The sequence below is a fragment of the Amphiura filiformis genome, chromosome 18, assembly GCF_039555335.1.
Source record: "Amphiura filiformis chromosome 18, Afil_fr2py, whole genome shotgun sequence".
In the NCBI taxonomy this organism is placed as follows: domain Eukaryota; kingdom Metazoa; phylum Echinodermata; class Ophiuroidea; order Amphilepidida; family Amphiuridae; genus Amphiura; species Amphiura filiformis.
Window position 1 is genome coordinate 25,834,410 of NC_092645.1, and position 19,250 is coordinate 25,853,659.

The following is a 19,250-nucleotide window of genomic DNA, read 5'->3' on the forward strand; positions in this document are numbered from 1 at the left end:
AACCAAATTGACACCTGAGTCCGGGCGTTGCAAACGTACCATATACGTCGAATATGGGTGTACATGTTTTTAAAACCAACACTTCAGCAAGCTTGAACTTCCCGGCTGCGCATGCGCCGTGAATTGTTTCCTAACATTTATGGCGTTACCCAGATGATGAGAGACCTGAAAACATGCAGCTAATTTCGTAACAATATAATCTAGATCTCAATAGCTGGCACAAATTATCATAATGTTTAATATCTGGGTAACTTAACTTCAAAATAATATATATTAGGTTAGTTTTTCTTTTATTTATATATTATTATTTTTTTGAAAAATCGAAACATTACTGATAGATGTTAGACGTTCTTCATCTTGGCTGATGGCTTCATCAAATTCAACACTGGAGATCCACTTTTCCCGCGGGATTGGAAGCTATTTCCGGCAATTTTCGCATCCCTCGGTTGCTTATATCTTATAAGTGGATCGTATTCGTGATCAAGAGAAGCATGGTAGTTATCCCTATAATATGTAGAAGGCCTATCAGATAAACTTCAGAGGATTTCCCGAAAACATAAGATTTCTGTCCCATGAAGCCCCGTAACACCCACAAAGGATTACTAGTGCATCCGAAGGACCAAGTTGATGCATCAAGACAAGTGGAGTGGTGTATGAGACTTAAAGAACCCAGTAAACACAAAACGTTTTCGGCATCATTCGCAAAAGGTTATAAAAGGTTGTCAGAAAACGTTTAAATGTCGGGTTACATAAAGGGTATATTAAGGGTATAAAACGTTTTCATAACATTTTTTGATATTCTACTGCCCAGCAAACACAAAATGTTTTACAGAAAACGTTTAACGTCGGGTTATATAAAGGATATAAAAACGTTTTAATAACATTCCAAAAACATTTTTGAAAACTTGATAAAAAACATTCTAAACAGAATGTTATTTTGCGGTTAAAAAAATATTTTGCGAAAAAATGTTTGCCCAAAATATTTACAATAACGTTTTAAAAATGTTTTCATGACCTTTATATAACCCGACATTTAAATGTTATTAAAACGTTTTGTAAAAAACATCTTAAGAACATTTCTGTGTTTGCTGGGTGTAAATATTTTAACATAATGTTATTTAAGTGTTGACAACATATTTGGCAAAAAATGTTTGCAAAAATAGTTTACAATAGCATTTTGAAAACAAATATTGTTGTAGTGTGTTTTCATACAAAATGTTTTAAAACGTTTTCATGACCTTTATATAACCCGACATTTTAATGTTATTAAAACGTTTTTACCTAAACCAAAAGCCAAAATATAACTTAATTAAAACGTTTTTAAAACGTTTTTGTGTTTGCTGGGAACATAAGAAAGATGCAGAAAAAGTCGCTGATAGGAAATACACCAGAAAAAAAACAGAACTGCATAAACTTCTGAACTAAACAAATCTCCAAATCTGGTATAACCGACCACATTGCAATAACCAAAACAGGTCATAATTTCTTATATTTGTATGTACAAGTGTAAATTATGCATGCATTGAAAATACAATTATCACCTGACGAAAACCTTTCATGAACTTTACGTACTTTGTATGAAAGCCATGTTCCAATCGTAACGGCTCAATGATTACACTGCGTTACCGTTTACAGATCTTTATGTACAGGTATTGCTAATTGTACTTATGATAAACCAAATTGGTATCTGCATATTTTATACATGTTATCTGAAGTAAAGTTCTGAAATTATTGAGGCTTTAGACATAGGTTTCGTTTTGTCTACCATTGATTTCCACAGAGAAAGGCTTACAATAGAGCATGGCTGCCGACGAAAGATTGCGCCTATATGTGTGCATGTTAATTATGGGGTTTCTGTGTATTCTGTTTCCTCAAGGAATTTTCGGACAAGGAGGTAAGGTGTTGCATGTCGACACACGAATTTTAATATTTGAAGGTAACCTCTTTCCTTGTATGAATAAATGGTACGTGTACGCTTTCGGTGTTAAGATGTTCATGATTTTACGCATCTATTGTCAGACGTTTTCAAACCTATTTGCTGTGTGCTGAAAGAGCATTTTTTGATGACACAAAATATCAAATAAGAATTCCCAACTTTTCAGCAGCACTCACAATACTTCATTGCTAATGCAGCTAAATATTTACCCTCAGCGTGATGGGTCAAAAATAGATACCTAACTTTTTTTGCTACAAGGTGTTTGGGCCCTATCACCTCTGGTTACATTGAAAACTTGAATACTTCATTGCTAATGCAGCTAAATATTTATCCTCAGCGTGATGGGTCAAAAATAGATATCTAACTTTTTTTGCTACAAGGTATTTGGGCCCTATCACCTCTGGTTACATTGACAAAATAATTTTCTCATTGTTGCCATGGTAACAGACAAAAATACAAATGTGCTTGTTTTGGCCTATTTTAGCAATTTTAATGTTGAAAATTGTCACATTTCGATCAGCTTCCAGTCTGACAATTACATTTTTTTTTATAGAAATGTACTTCAATCCGGGTGCTTTCTAATGCAGGCAAAACTCAGATTGTTATAAGGGGTGTGACACTTTCCACTCACAAAAAATGGGAATTGCCATGGGTCTGAGAGAGTTGCCCTTATTTGTGGACATGCAGGGCACATTGACCCACAGTAATCTGGTGTTAGAACTATACTAGGGGAGGGGTGTTTTACAAAATGTATAGAAATATTTCCCCTTCAAAATATGTGGTTATGCATACAAAAAATTACCGCAGTAATGAAAAAATAATTATCAATTGCTAACCCCCTGTACATTATTGGTTAAGGTTATCGAATTCGGCAGACTTGCACTGTGTTTTGTGTTTAACACAGAGATATTGTTACATACCATGTATACTGGTGTAACTTACATTATTGTGTTGGATTTACACTTTCACTGTTTAAATTGTTATAAATTTTACATGTTGCAGTCAATGTAGTTATATTTAAGGAATAATATAAGTGTACTAAAACTATTTTCATTTAGAGAAATGGGGTCAATTCAGTATGCAATTTGGGGAAGAATATCCACTTTTAACAGAATTACCCCCCCACTTGGAAAAAGCCCACCTTTTCAAAATCCCCCCCCCCCCAAATAAATCCTGGCTCCGGGCCTAAAGAAAGTGTATGGGAGAAACTAGAAAAATATGGGGGAGACTAAAATCAAAGATTAATGTGTGGTCTATTTTGAGGCTAAAGGAGAGAACAGGTCTTACGGAGGATACATGCACATCTTAATATTGCGTGGCCCCAGCAACTTTCCAAGTTCAGTAAAGGCCTTCAAAAAACTGTAAACCACTATTCAATGCTAAGTAACAAACACACACACTATTGACATGTTCAGTCAAGGCCATTAAACATAGTTTTCGAACTACGGGTAGATTGACCTATACTTCCAAACCAACTTCCATCAATAGTTTGATGACCTCACCAGTTCCTAAGAGTGTAAACCACCAGTCAATGCTAAGTAACAAACACATAGTTTCAGTCACGGCCTTATAATAACATAATATGCGAACTATCGATAGATTGACCTATATTACTATATATATAGTTCCTAAAAAAAGGAGTGTAATTTTTCAGTTACAAAACACGACCAAATAGTTTTATTGCTTACTCTTTTGAAAACAAGTCACAAGCAGGGCTAACATCTAACAACCAATGTACTGATTCATGCATTAAACTTAGTAGACGATTGTCTTTGAATTTACTGTAACATTATTTCCGGTGAAAAATTTGGGATTGTAAAATTTCTGTCGGGCCTGTAACTTTTTAGAGTTAATTGACACGCTGATTCTTAGTTAGGTTGTCAGAGACTGACTAAATCTGAGGTACAACAGCAGTTATCACGATTCTAAACATTTTTAACTTTTTAACCTCTTGGCCCCTTCTTAATTCTCCCACTCCTGTAGAAGAGTTTATACGCTGTCTTTTGAAGGTGAAAATAAATAGGGTTCTATGTACAGGCCTGTCAGTGGTTTTACTTTTGGCCCCATCACCCAAACACCCCTCATTTTGGACTGTGCACTAATTATGAGCTGTGGGATTTGGCTCTTTAAAAGAGGGGGCAGTACCCCGGGCAGAAATGTGTGCAAAATGTCATGCTTGCTATGCTTGCAAATATATAAAACTATTTAGGGACCGTTCACAAACACTTGTAAGGGGGGCCTGATGCAAAAAAGGGCACCATTGTGTATCATTGGCCCCTGGTGCCCACAACCCCTGAACTACACCACTGAACACTAATTGAACTAATAGAGTGCAATTTGCACTAATTATGTTATGCTAAATGGTACTAAATGGCACAATTGTTAAAGTAACGCATTGTTACACCCACCCCACTATCATGACTATTTTAGCAGTATAGGCATGGTAGGTGATCAGATCTATACCAAGTCACAGCACAGATCCTGGAATTTATTTCCAGGGTCTGTTTTCACAACTACTAATAGTCTCCCACAGTGAAAACATTTAATATGGCCATAAAACTAATTCCCCCTTGTTGTGCCCTCAAGTAATTTACCCAGGTCTTCCAGAAAAAAAAAGAGTATCTGATGTTGGAGTATAGTCTAAGAAGATTTGAATCTATAGACCTAGGTTTTGAATTTACTAGGTTTAATACCTGATCATCATGAAAGATTTCTTACTTCTGTGATCATATGTAGCATAAGTGAAATATTCAACCCTAACTCTAAACCTAGTACAACTACTATAAAGTAACTATAAACTCAACTATAACTCTAGACTCAACTATAACTCTCTAATTATAACTCTCAATCCAGCTACAATTCTAACTGCAACTATAAATGCAACTATAATCCAACTACAATTATAAATGATTATAAAAATGTGATTACAACTATAACTACAACTATAACTACAATGTCAATGATAAAAATACATTTACTCTGAATCCAACTCTAAAATATGTGATCCGATCAAGCAAAATCAGTCTGAACTCGGAAATGTTAAAGTTTTAGTTTCTTATAGGATAGTAAAAGCATTTACAAAGCTGCATTTTGCAGAAAACCCCATTGAAATTGAACAACCAGTTCCAAAGATATGAGCAATAGAGTTTCCAAAACAAAAGGAAACAAACGGAAATAATTATGCCCTTTGCTTGGCTATATCTCAAAATCAATATTTCCGAGTTCCGACTGATTTTGCTTGATCGCATCACATAACTTTAGCTAGTGTACGCACTACTTCCCAATTGAAATTGGAAGCAGGTATATTTACAACACATCGCTGACAAAACGAATCGCTGCTCTCGGAGTACCAAGTGGAAAGAGATAACATCATGGATTTGGCTTAAAAAACCGCACTCAGAACCAGCTATGTGATATGGTTATGCCATCAAAGTAAAGAATTCCGACAGATAGACCTGATTCAAAGCTGGAAACCGTCTCCATGTGAAGATGACGCAAGACACTCAGACCTAAATATGCCAAGTGACGCTTATAAATATTCCTCAACGACACTTTTCATAGCTATACACTAGTCTTGCCTGCTGCCTTACATCACCCGGGTGGACCGTTGCAACGGTGTGGCACTTGCTAGTGTAACAAGCTGATTTTGTTCGGTTGCTAGTTAAACTGCAACAACTGTCCGTAATGACATTGCACATCCCAGTTCCAGCAGTGCAAGCTCTGCTCAGCTGACTCTAGCTCAAGGGTCTGCTGGGTAATATAGGGGCATTGACTTAGCACGCTAGTTTACGCCACTCATACCAGCTGTTCCTAGCCTGAAAGTAAGATGGAGTGCCCAATGTCTGATGATGATTTAATTAAATCTACCTCCGAGGGAAGCGCGACGGTTAGGGCCCCCTAAAACCGGTTTAACCCACCAGAGTCTGGTCCTAAGTCCAGAGACTTCAGAGAATCGATTCATGCCTACTCAAGACAAAGATATATGCAGTTCGAGAAATACTTCCCAAGACACTTTCAAAGAGGCATTATAATGGAGTGCTCATCTGTATAAGGGTGAAATAAGGCTCCGCAGGTGACTGCACTGGTGCTCTACCAATGAATTACTTCTCTATGCTGCATACCAGTCACCGGAAAAAGTTTTGGTAGGGATTTGCGCCTGAAAGCAGTGTCGTAACTCATATGCGCTCGGGGGGGGCGGAGGGCACCCAGGTGTGTATACCCTGCCCACGATAATACTTTGTTTGCATGTCTTAGGAAAGAACCTTTACCAACCATGCATTCAGTTGGGTGCCCCCTTCAAACCCCAAATCCCTTAATTGGCGTAGCCAGGAAAATTACCTTATGAGCTTATTTTGTGTGCCCATGCTATTCAATACAGCCTCCCAAATCTCTCACTGTCTACTCACTCTCACTCTCATTGTCTACTTCCGGGTGTCCCTCGACAAAGTCGCTTCTGCAAAAGTAGTCGAAAGCACTTTCTCACTTTGACTAATTTATGTGATCCACGATTCTCAGTTCAACAAAATTGATTACTACGACTTACAAATTTTAAAAATTCTCGATATGCCTAAAGATTTCAGTGTCCTCATTCATCACGATATAAGCCCTCTTCTCTTCTTCCTCAATTTCAAAAATGCTGCAACAGTGACATAATGATTAATTATGTTAAAGGAAAAACTTACAGGATATTTAGGCAGGAGATACATATTGCAGTCACCACTGCGAGCTTGAGTTAAAATAATTCATAAGCAGTATAAGACTAGATGCCACAGTAATGTGTTTTACCAAACACGAATATCTATGCCCGTGACCACACCTAACCCCTTCCCTATTCACAAACGAAAACTTGGTGAGCACCATGTGAAAGCACTTGTTTTAAGCTCTCTCTAATACCACACTCTCTCTGATACCCCACCAGACCCTCACTCTCTCTAATACCCCATCAGACCCTCACTCTCTCTTATACTCCATCAGACACTCACTCGCTCTAAAACATCACCAGACTGACCCATACTCTCTCTAATACCCCACCAAGCCTTCACTCTCTCTTTTACTCATTATACACTCACTCTCTCTAGAACACCACCAGACTGGCCCACACTCTCACTAATACCCTACCAAGCCTTCACTCTCTCTTATACCCCATCAGACCATCAATCTCTCTAAAACACCACCAGACTAGTACACACTCTCTCTAATACCCTACCAAGCCTTCACTCTCTCTTATACCCCATCAGACCCTCGCTCTCTCTAAAACACCACCAGCCTGGACCACACTCTCTCTAATACCCCACCCCTTAACCAACCACACCCCTTGTCCCATCATGACAACCTTTTCAGGTGGTCCAAGGAACCAAAATCAAAATGCCTACACATTCCCTTTTCAGGGAGTTTTTGTCAAGTGATGAGTTTCCTTGACGTACGATTCAGACCTTTATCATTGCAAACACAGGTAGCTAACAAAATACTACCTATTGCGCTACACTGTGTTAATATGTCGTACCTAGTTTGCTTTTTAAAGCCTTTAGACTTTAACCTCTGGGGATGCGGCTAACATAGAAGACATCTAGGGTCATGGGTCATCATTGTACCAAGTATGAACCCTGAGGGCGCTGTAGTTCCTGAGCTAGAGCTGTTTGAAATTTTACACGTATTGCCCCCTGTAGCCCATGACCTTTAACCTCTGGGGTCGATGTTACTGCAGAAAATATCTAAGGGTCATGGGCCATCGTTGTACCAAGTATGAACCCTGAGGGCGCTATAGTTTATTGAGCTAAAGCTGTTTTAAAAGTTTACACATATTGCTCCCTGTAGCCTATGACCTTTGACCACTGGGGTCGTGGCTACCATAGGTTACATTTAGGGGTCAAGGGTCATCATTATACTAAGTATGAACCCTGAGGGCGCTATAGTTCTTGAGCTAGAGCTGTTTGAAATTTTACACATATTGCCCCCTGTAGCCCATGACCTTTGACCTCTGTGGTCGGGGGTACCCTAGGAAATTTTTAGGGGTCATGGGCCATCATTATACCAAGTATGGGTCCCGAGGCTACTTTAGTTCTTGAGCTAGAGGAGTGCAAAGGTCTGGTCTTAAGAAGAAGACGAACTAGAAACCACAGTTGTGTTTGACCAAACACGAATATCTATGCCCGTGATGACCACACCTAACCCCCTTCCCCTATTTACAAACGAAAACTTGGTGAGCACCATGTGAAACCCCTTGTTTTAAACTTTTATTTGATATACATGTAATGCTCATAACACTAGACTGGCCCACACTCTCTCTAATACCCTACCAAGCCTTCACTCTCATTTATACCCCACCAGACCCTCACTCTCTCTAAAACACCACCAGACTGGACCACACTCTCTCTGATACCCCACCAGACCCTCACTCTCTCTTATACTCCACCAGAAACTCACTCGCTCTAAAACACCACCAGGCTGACCCATACTCTCTAATACCCCACCAAGCCTTCACTCTCTCTTATACTCCACTATACACTCTCTCTCTCTCTCAAACACCACCAGACTGGCCCATACTCTCTTATACCCTACCAAGCCTTCACTCTCTCTTATATCCCATCAGACCATCAATCTCTCTAAAACACCACCAGACTGGACCACACTCTCTCTACTACCCCACCAGACCCTCACTGTCTCTTATACTCCACCAGACCATCACTCTCTCTAAAACACCACCAGACTGGACCACACTCACTCTAATACCCCACCAGACCCTCACTCTCTCTTATACTCCACCAGACCATCACTCTCTCTAAAACACCACCAGACTGGACCACACTCTCTAATACCCCACCAGACCCTCACTCTCTCTTATACTCCACCAGACACTCACTCGCTCTAAAACACCACCAGGTTGACCCATACTCTCTCTAATACCCCACCAAGCCTTAACTCTCTCTTATACTCCACTATACACGCACTCTCTCTAAAACACCACCAGACTGGCCCACACTCTCTCGACGATATTTTTATCAATACATGCATGCATGCCATATCAGAAGTTCAAAAAGCACTTTCTCACCTTGACTAATTTATGTGATCCACGATTCTCAGTTCAACAAAATTGATTACTACGACTTACAAATTTTAAAAATTCTCGATATGCCTAAAGATTTCAGTGTCCTCATTCATCACGATATAAGCCCTCTTCTCTTCTTCCTCAATTTCAAAATGCTGCAGCAGTGACATAATGATTAATTATGTTAAAGGAAAAACTTACAGGATATTTAGGCAGGCGATACATATTGCAGTCACCACTGCGAGCTTGAGTTAAAATAATTCATAAGCAGTATAAGACTAGATGCCACAGTAATGTGTTTTACCAAACACGAATATCTATGCCCGTGACCACACCTAACCCCCTTCCCCTATTCACAAACGAAAACTTGGTGAGCACCATGTGAAAGCACTTGTTTTAAGCTCTCTCTAATACCACACTCTCTCTGATACCCCACCAGACCCTCACTCTCTCTAATACCCCATTAGACCCTCACTCTCTCTTATACTCCATCAGACACTCACTCGCTCTAAAACATCACCAGACTGACCCATACTCTCTCTAATACCCCACCAAGCCTTCACTCTCTCTTTTACTCATTATACACTCACTCTCTCTAGAACACCACCAGACTGGCCCACACTCTCACTAATACCCTACCAAGCCTTCACTCTCTCTTATACCCCATCAGACCATCAATCTCTAAAACACCACCAGACTAACACACACTCTCTCAAATCCCCTACCAAGCCTTCACTCTCTCTCTTATACCCCATCAGACCCTCGCTCTCTCTAAAACACCACCAGCCTGGACCACACTCTCTCTAATACCCCACCCCTTAACCAACCACACCCCTTGTCCCATCATGACAACCTTTTCAGGTGGTCCAAGGAACCAAAATCAAAATGCCTACACATTCCCTTTTCAGGGAGTTTTTGTCAAGTGATGAGTTTCCTTGACGTACGATTCAGACCTTTATCATTGCAAACACAGGTAGCTAACAAAATACTACCTATTGCGCTACACTGTGTTAATATACCTAGTTTGCTTTTTAAAGCCTTTAGACTTTAACCTCTGGGGATGCGGCTAACATAGAAGACATCTAGGGTCATGGGTCATCATTGTACCAAGTATGAACCCTGAGGGCGCTGTAGTTCCTGAGCTAGAGCTGTTTGAAATTTTACACGTATTGCCCCCTGTAGCCCATGACATTTAACCTCTGGGGTCGATGTTACTGCAGAAAATATCTAAGGGTCATGGGCCATCGTTGTACCAAGTATGAACCCTGAGGGCGCTATAGTTTATTGAGCTAAAGCTGTTTTAAAAGTTTACACATATTGCTCCCTGTAGCCTATGACCTTTGACCACTGGGGTCGTGGCTACCATAGGTTACATTTAGGGGTCAAGGGTCATCATTATACTAAGTATGAACCCTGAGGGCGCTATAGTTCTTGAGCTAGAGCTGTTTGAAATTTTACACATATTGCCCCCTGTAGCCCATGACCTTTGACCTCTGTGGTCGGGGGTACCCTAGGAAATTTTTAGGGGTCATGGGCCATCATTATACCAAGTATGGGTCCTGAGGCTACTTTAGTTCTTGAGCTAGAGGAGTGCAAAGGTCTGGTCTTAAGAAGAAGACGAACTAGAAACCACAGTTGTGTTTGACCAAACACGAATATCTATGCCCGTGATGACCACACCTAACCCCTTCCCTATTTACAAACGAAAACTTGGTGAGCACCATGTGAAACCCCTTGTTTTAAACTTTTATTTGATATACATGTAATGCTCATAACACTAGACTGGCCCACACTCTCTCTAATACCCTACCAAGCCTTCACTCTCATTTATACCCCACCAGACCCTCACTCTCTCTAAAACACCACCAGACTGGACCACACTCTCTCTGATACCCCACCAGACCCTCACTCTCTCTTATACTCCACCAGAAACTCACTCGCTCTAAAACACCACCAGGCTGACCCATACTCTCTCTAATACCCCACCAAGCCTTCACTCTCTCTTATACTCCACTATACACTCTCTCTCTCTCTCTCAAACACCACCAGACTGGCCCATACTCTCTTATACCCTACCAAGCCTTCACTCTCTCTTATATCCCATCAGACCATCAATCTCTCTAAAACACCACCAGACTGGACCACACTCTCTCTACTACCCCACCAGACCCTCACTGTCTCTTATACTCCACCAGACCATCACTCTCTCTAAAACACCACCAGACTGGACCACACTCACTCTAATACCCCACCAGACCCTCACTCTCTCTTATACTCCACCAGACCATCACTCTCTCTAAAACACCACCAGACTGGACCACACTCTCTAATACCCCACCAGACCCTCACTCTCTCTTATACTCCACCAGACACTCACTCGCTCTAAAACACCACCAGGTTGACCCATACTCTCTCTAATACCCCACCAAGCCTTAACTCTCTCTTATACTCCACTATACACGCACTCTCTCTAAAACACCACCAGACTGGCCCCACTCTCTCGACGATATTTTTATCAATACATGCATGCATGCCATATCAGAAGTTCAAAAAGCACTTTCTCACCTTGACTAATTTATGTGATCCACGATTCTCAGTTCAACAAAATTGATTACTACGACTTACAAATTTTAAAAATTCTCGATATGCCTAAAGATTTCAGTGTCCTCATTCATCACGATATAAGCCCTCTTCTCTTCTTCCTCAATTTCAAAAATGCTGCAGCAGTGACATAATGATTAATTATGTTAAAGGAAAAACTTACAGGATATTTAGGCAGGCGATACATATTGCAGTCACCACTGCGAGCTTGAGTTAAAATAATTCATAAGCAGTATAAGACTAGATGCCACAGTAATGTGTTTTACCAAACACGAATATCTATGCCCGTGACCACACCTAACCCCGTCCCCTATTCACAAACGAAAACTTGGTGAGCACCATGTGAAAGCACTTGTTTTAAGCTCTCTCTAATACCACACTCTCTCTGATACCCCACCAGACCCTCACTCTCTCTAATACCCCATTAGACCCTCACTCTCTCTTATACTCCATCAGACACTCACTCGCTCTAAAACATCACCAGACTGACCCATACTCTCTCTAATACCCCACCAAGCCTTCACTCTCTCTTTTACTCATTATACACTCACTCTCTCTAGAACACCACCAGACTGGCCCACACTCTCACTAATACCCTACCAAGCCTTCACTCTCTCTTATACCCCATCAGACCATCAATCTCTCTAAAACACCACCAGACTAGTACACACTCTCTCTAATACCCTACCAAGCCTTCACTCTCTCTTATACCCCATCAGACCCTCGCTCTCTCTAAAACACCACCAGCCTGGACCACACTCTCTCTAATACCCCACCCCTTAACCAACCACACCCCTTGTCCCATCATGACAACCTTTTCAGGTGGTCCAAGGAACCAAAATCAAAATGCCTACACATTCCCTTTTCAGGGAGTTTTTGTCAAGTGATGAGTTTCCTTGACGTACGATTCAGACCTTTATCATTGCAAACACAGGTAGCTAACAAAATACTACCTATTGCGCTACACTGTGTTAATATACCTAGTTTGCTTTTTAAAGCCTTTAGACTTTAACCTCTGGGGATGCGGCTAACATAGAAGACATCTAGGGTCATGGGTCATCATTGTACCAAGTATGAACCCTGAGGGCGCTGTAGTTCCTGAGCTAGAGCTGTTTGAAATTTTACACGTATTGCCCCCTGTAGCCCATGACATTTAACCTCTGGGGTCGATGTTACTGCAGAAAATATCTAAGGGTCATGGGCCATCGTTGTACCAAGTATGAACCCTGAGGGCGCTATAGTTTATTGAGCTAAAGCTGTTTTAAAAGTTTACACATATTGCTCCCTGTAGCCTATGACCTTTGACCACTGGGGTCGTGGCTACCATAGGTTACATTTAGGGGTCAAGGGTCATCATTATACTAAGTATGAACCCTGAGGGCGCTATAGTTCTTGAGCTAGAGCTGTTTGAAATTTTACACATATTGCCCCCTGTAGCCCATGACCTTTGACCTCTGTGGTCGGGGGTACCCTAGGAAATTTTTAGGGGTCATGGGCCATCATTATACCAAGTATGGGTCCCGAGGCTACTTTAGTTCTTGAGCTAGAGGAGTGCAAAGGTCTGGTCTTAAGAAGAAGACGAACTAGAAACCACAGTTGTGTTTGACCAAACACGAATATCTACGCCCGTGATGACCACACCTAACCCCTTCCCCCTATTTACAAACGAAAACTTGGTGAGCACCATGTGAAACCCCTTGTTTTAAACTTTTATTTGATATACATGTAATGCTCATAACACTAGACTGGCCCACACTCTCTCTAATACCCTACCAAGCCTTCACTCTCATTTATACCCCACCAGACCCTCACTCTCTCTAAAACACCACCAGACTGGACCACACACTCTCTGATACCCCACCAGACCCTCACTCTCTCTTATACTCCACCAGAAACTCACTCGCTCTAAAACACCACCAGGCTGACCCATACTCTCTCTAATACCCCACCAAGCCTTCACTCTCTCTTATACTCCACTATACACTCTCTCTCTCTCTCTCTCTCAAACACCACCAGACTGGCCCATACTCTCTTATACCCTACCAAGCCTTCACTCTCTCTTATATCCCATCAGACCATCAATCTCTCTAAAACACCACCAGACTGGACCACACTCTCTCTACTACCCCACCAGACCCTCACTGTCTCTTATACTCCACCAGACCATCACTCTCTCTAAAACACCACCAGACTGGACCACACTCACTCTAATACCCCACCAGACCCTCACTCTCTCTTATACTCCACCAGACCATCACTCTCTCTAAAACACCACCAGACTGGACCACTCTCTAATACCCCACCAGACCCTCACTCTCTCTTATACTCCACCAGACACTCACTCGCTCTAAAACACCACCAGGTTGATCCATACTCTCTCTAATACCCCACCAAGCCTTAACTCTCTCTTATACTCCACTATACACGCACTCTCTCTAAAACACCACCAGACTGGCCCACACTCTCTCGACGATATTTTTATCAATACATGCATGCATGCCATATCAGAAGTTCAAAAAGTATAGGCCTACGGGTGCAAAACGGCCCGGCAAACAGTGAAGCATCAAGTATACAAATAAACAAGTACAAAACATACTTCAATCCACTGCCATCGTTCAAAACAGCTTCTTTATATCCGAAACGTTATTAAAAACAGTATGAATTCAACCATTTGCCGCTATTTTGCATTGCATGAACATTGAACATTTCGTTGGTCGATCGTGGCCTCCTGAGTGGATGGGAGACAACTGCTGCTGCTGCCCTCATACACATTGTACATTTCGTCGGTCATGGCCTGCTGAGTGGATGGGAGACCACTGCTGCCCTCATACACATTGAACATTTCGTCGGTCCTGGCCTCCTGAGTGGATGGGAGACCAATTAGGCATATTGCCCCTGTAGCCCATGACCTTTGACCTCTGGGGTCGGGGCTACTCTAGGAAATTTCTAGGGGTCATGGGCCATCATTATACCAAGTATGGGCCCCGAGGCTACTTTAGTTCTTGAGCTAGAGGAGTGCAAAGGAAGCGTGAGAAGAAGGAGAAGGAGAAGTCGAAGACTAGATGTCACAGTAATGTGTTTTACCAAACACGAATATCTATGCCCGTGACCACACCTAACCCCCTTCCCCTATTCACAAACGAAAACTTGCTGAGCACCATGTGAAAGCACTTGTTTTAAGCTTTCATTTGATATACATGTAATGCTCATAACACTGGACTGGCCCACACGCACGGTTGTTTGATGTATATAGAATTGGCTTCATTATTAACTAAATGCAAACTATAGATGGCGCTATTTAACCTAAATCATATTTCTTTATTTGCAAGGGTTAGGTGATTAATACCGCCATTAAAACAGCTGGAATAGGTGAAACAAGCGACAAGGAAATTTTATAAACATATTTTATCAAACAATAAAAGGAATTATTTGTATTAAAAGCTTGAAAGGGTAATTTCCAGTAACTAAATAGCGCCACCAATTTTGACAATAATACATACATTTTATATCCAAAAAGCTTTAAAAAATACTATAAAAGTGAATAATTTTGTAAAAGAGGGGAAATTAAAGTTGAGAACGACTCAAAAGCATTTGTATACATTAGCACGATATAACTTTTAGCTGTTTAAGCCTAAAATTTGGTTATACATGATGTTTTGTTTGAAAAACTAATAAATGATCCCATCAAACAACCGTGCACGCTCTCTAATACCCTACCAAGCCTTCACTCTCTTTTATACCCCCATCAGACCATCACTCTCTCTAAAACATCACCAGACTGACCCATACTCTCTCTAATACCCCACCAAGCCTTCACTCTCTCTTATACTCCACTATATACACACTCTCTCTAAAACACCACCAGACTGGACCACACTCTCTCTAATACCCCACCAGACCCTCACTCTCTCTATACTCCACCAGACACTCACTCGCTCTAAAACACAGACTGGCACGCATTCTCTCTAATACCCTACCAAGCCTTCACTCTCTTATACCCCATCAGACCCTCACTCTCTCTAAAACACCACCAGACTGGACCACACTCTCTCTAATATTCCATCCCTTAACCAACCACACCCCTTGTCCCATCATGACAACCATTTGAGATGGTCCAAAATCAAAAATCAAAATGCCTACACATTCCCTTTTAAGGGAGTTTTTGTCAAGTTTCCTTGACGTACGATTCAGACCTTTATCATTGCAAACACAGGAGCTAACAAAATACTACCTATTGCGCTACACTGTGTTAATAGGTTGTACCTATTTTGCTTTTTAAAGCCTTTAGACTTTGACCTCTGGGGATGCTGCTAATATAGAATACATCAAGGGTCATGGGTCATCATTGTACCAATTATGAACCCTGAGGGCACTAGTTTTTGAGCTAGAGCTGTTTGAAATTTTACACATATTGCTCACTGTAGGCCATGACCTTTGACCTCTGGGGTCGATGTTACTGCAGGACATATCTTAGGGTCATGGGCCATCATTGTACCAAGCAAGAACCCTGAGGGCGCTATAGTTCTTGAGCTAAAGTGGTTTTAAAAATTTACACATAGTGCCCCCTGTAGCCTGTGACCTTTGACCTCTGGGGTCGTGGCTACCTTAGGTTACTTCTAGGGGTCATGGGCCATCATTATATTAAGTATGAACCCTGAGGGCGCTATAGTTCTTGAGCTAGAGATCCTTCAAATTTTACACATATTGCCCCCTGTAGCCCATGACCTTTGACCTCTGGGGTCGAGGCTACCCCAGGAAATTTCTAGGGGTCATGGGCCATCATTATACCAAGTATGGGCCCCGAGGCTACTTTAGTTCTTGAGCTAGAGTAGTGCAAAGGACTGGTCTTACGGAGAAGGAGAAGGAGAACTAGAAACCACAGTTGTGTTTGACCAAACACGAATATCTATGCCCGTGGCCCACACTCTCTCTAACACCCACCAGACCATCACTCTCTTATACTCCACCAGACACTCACTCGCTCTAAAACACCACCAGACTGGACCACACTCTCTCTCTAATACCCCACCAGACCCTCACTCTCTCTTATACTCCACCAGACACTCACTCGCTCTAAAACACCATCAGGCTGACCCATACTCTCTCTAATGCCCCACCAGACCCCCACTCTCTTATACTCCACCAGACACTCACACGCTCTAAAACACCAGCAGGCTGACCCATACTCTCTCTAATACCCCACTAAGCCTTCACTCTCTCTTATACTCCACTATACACTCATTCTCTCTAAAACACCACCAGGCTGACCCATACTCTCTCTAATACCCTACCAAGCCTTCACTCTCTCTTATACCTCATCAGACCATCAATCTCTCTAAAACACCACCAGACTGGACCACATTCTCTCTAATACCCCACCAGACCCTCTCTTATACGCCACTAGACACTCACTCGCTCTAAAACACCACCAGGCTGACCCAAACTCTCTCTAATACCCCACCAAGCCATCTCTCTCTCTTATACTCCACCAGACACTCACTAGCTCTAAAACACCCCCAGACTGGCACACACTCTTTCTAAAACCCCACAAGACCCTCACTCTCTCTTATACGCCACCAGACACTCACTCGCTCTAAAACACCACCAGGCTGACCCAAACTCTCTCTAATTCCCCACCCAGCCATCACTCTCTCTTATACTCCACCAGACACTCACTCGCTCTAAAACACCAACAGGCTTACCCATACTCTCTCTAATACCCCACCAAGCCTTCACTCTCTCTTATACTCCACCAGACACTCACTTGCTCTAACACACCACCAGGCTGACCCCAACTCTCTGTAATACCCCACCCAGCCATCACTCGCTCTTATACTCCACCAGACACTCACTAGCTCTAAAACACCCCCAGATTGGCGCACACTCTCTCTAATACCTCACCAGACCCTCACTCTCTCTTATAATCCACCAGACACTCACTCGCTCTAAAACACCACCAGGCTGGCCCAAACTCTCTCTAATACCCCACCAAGCATTCACTCTCTCTTATACTCCATCAGACCCTCACTCTCTCTGAAACACCACCAGACTGGAGAATACCCCTTTAATCCCAAAGCATTGTGTCCCTTTAAGCGGTTAACCTCTAAACCCCATTGTACGTCTTGACGTATATTTGAAGCCTTCATCATTGCAAATACAGGTAGCTACCAAAATGCTACCTATTGCGATACACTGTGTTAACCGGTCGTACCTATTTTGCTTTTTAAAGCATATGAACTTTGACCTCTGGGGTTGCGGCTAGCATAGCATACTTCTAGGGTCATAGGCCATCATTGTACCAAGTATGAACCCTGAGGGCGCTATAATAGTTGAGCTAGAGCTATTTGAAATTTTACACATATTGCCCCCTGTAGCCCATGACCTTTGACCTTTGGGGTCGGGGGTACCCTAGGATGTATCTAGAGGTCATGGGCCATCATTGTACCAAGTATGGGCCCAGGGGCTACTTTAGTTCCTGAGCTAGAGGGGTGCAAAGGACTGATCTTGAGAAGGAGAAGAAGGAGAAGAACTAGAAACCACAGTTGTGTTTGACCAAACACGAATATCTATGCCCGTGACCCCACCCCTTAACCAAGCACCCCCCTTGTCCCATCATGAAAACCTTTTGAAGTGGTCCAAGGAACCAAAATCAAAATGCCTACGCATTCCCTTTTAAGGGAGTTTTTGTCAAGTGATCAGTTTTCTTGACGTACGATTCAGACCGTTATCATTGCAAACACAGGTAGCTAACAAAATACTACCTATGACGATACACTGTGTTAATAGGTCGTACCAATTTTGCTTTTTAAAGTCTTTAGACTTTGACTTCTGGGGGATGCGGCTAATATAGAATACATCAAGGGTCATGGGTCATCATTGTACCAAATATGAACCCTGAGGGCGCTGTAGTTCTTGAGCTACAGCTGTTTGAAATTTTACACATATTGCTCACTGTAGCCCATGACCTTTGACCTCTGGGGTCGATGTTACTGCAGGAAATATCTAAGGGTCATGGGTCATCATTGTACCAAGCATGAACCCTGAGGGCGCTATAGTTCTTGAGCTAAAGCAGTTTTAAAAATTTACACATATTGCCCCCTGTAGCCTGTGACCTTTGACTTCTGGGGTCGAGGCTACATTATGTTACATCTAGGGGTCATGGGCCATCATTATACTAAGTATGAACCCTGAGGGCGCTATAGTTCTTGAGCTAGAGCTGTTTGAAATTTTACACATATTGCCTCCTGTAGCCCATGACCTTTGACCTCTGGGGTCGGGTGTACCCTAGGATGATGCTAGGGGTCACGGGCCATCACTATACCAAGTTTGGGCCCCGAGGCTACTTTGGTTCTTGAGCTAGAGGAGTGCAAAAAGTGATCTTGAGAAGAAGAAGAAGAACTAGATGGCACAGTTGTGTTTGACCAAACACGAATATCTATGCCCGTGTTTCCCACCCTAACCCACCATGACACTCTTAATCATTCATTTTGACACCCCGTATTCTAAAAGGGCTATCAGTATACCAACGAAAAAATTAAAATTAATTAATTAAAAATCAAATAATACCCCTTTAATTGCATTTGCTGTGTAAACGCTTGAGGGCGCTCCTCCTTAAATAATGCAACAAACATGTTCCAAAAAAAAAAAAAAAAAAAAAATCTAAATACC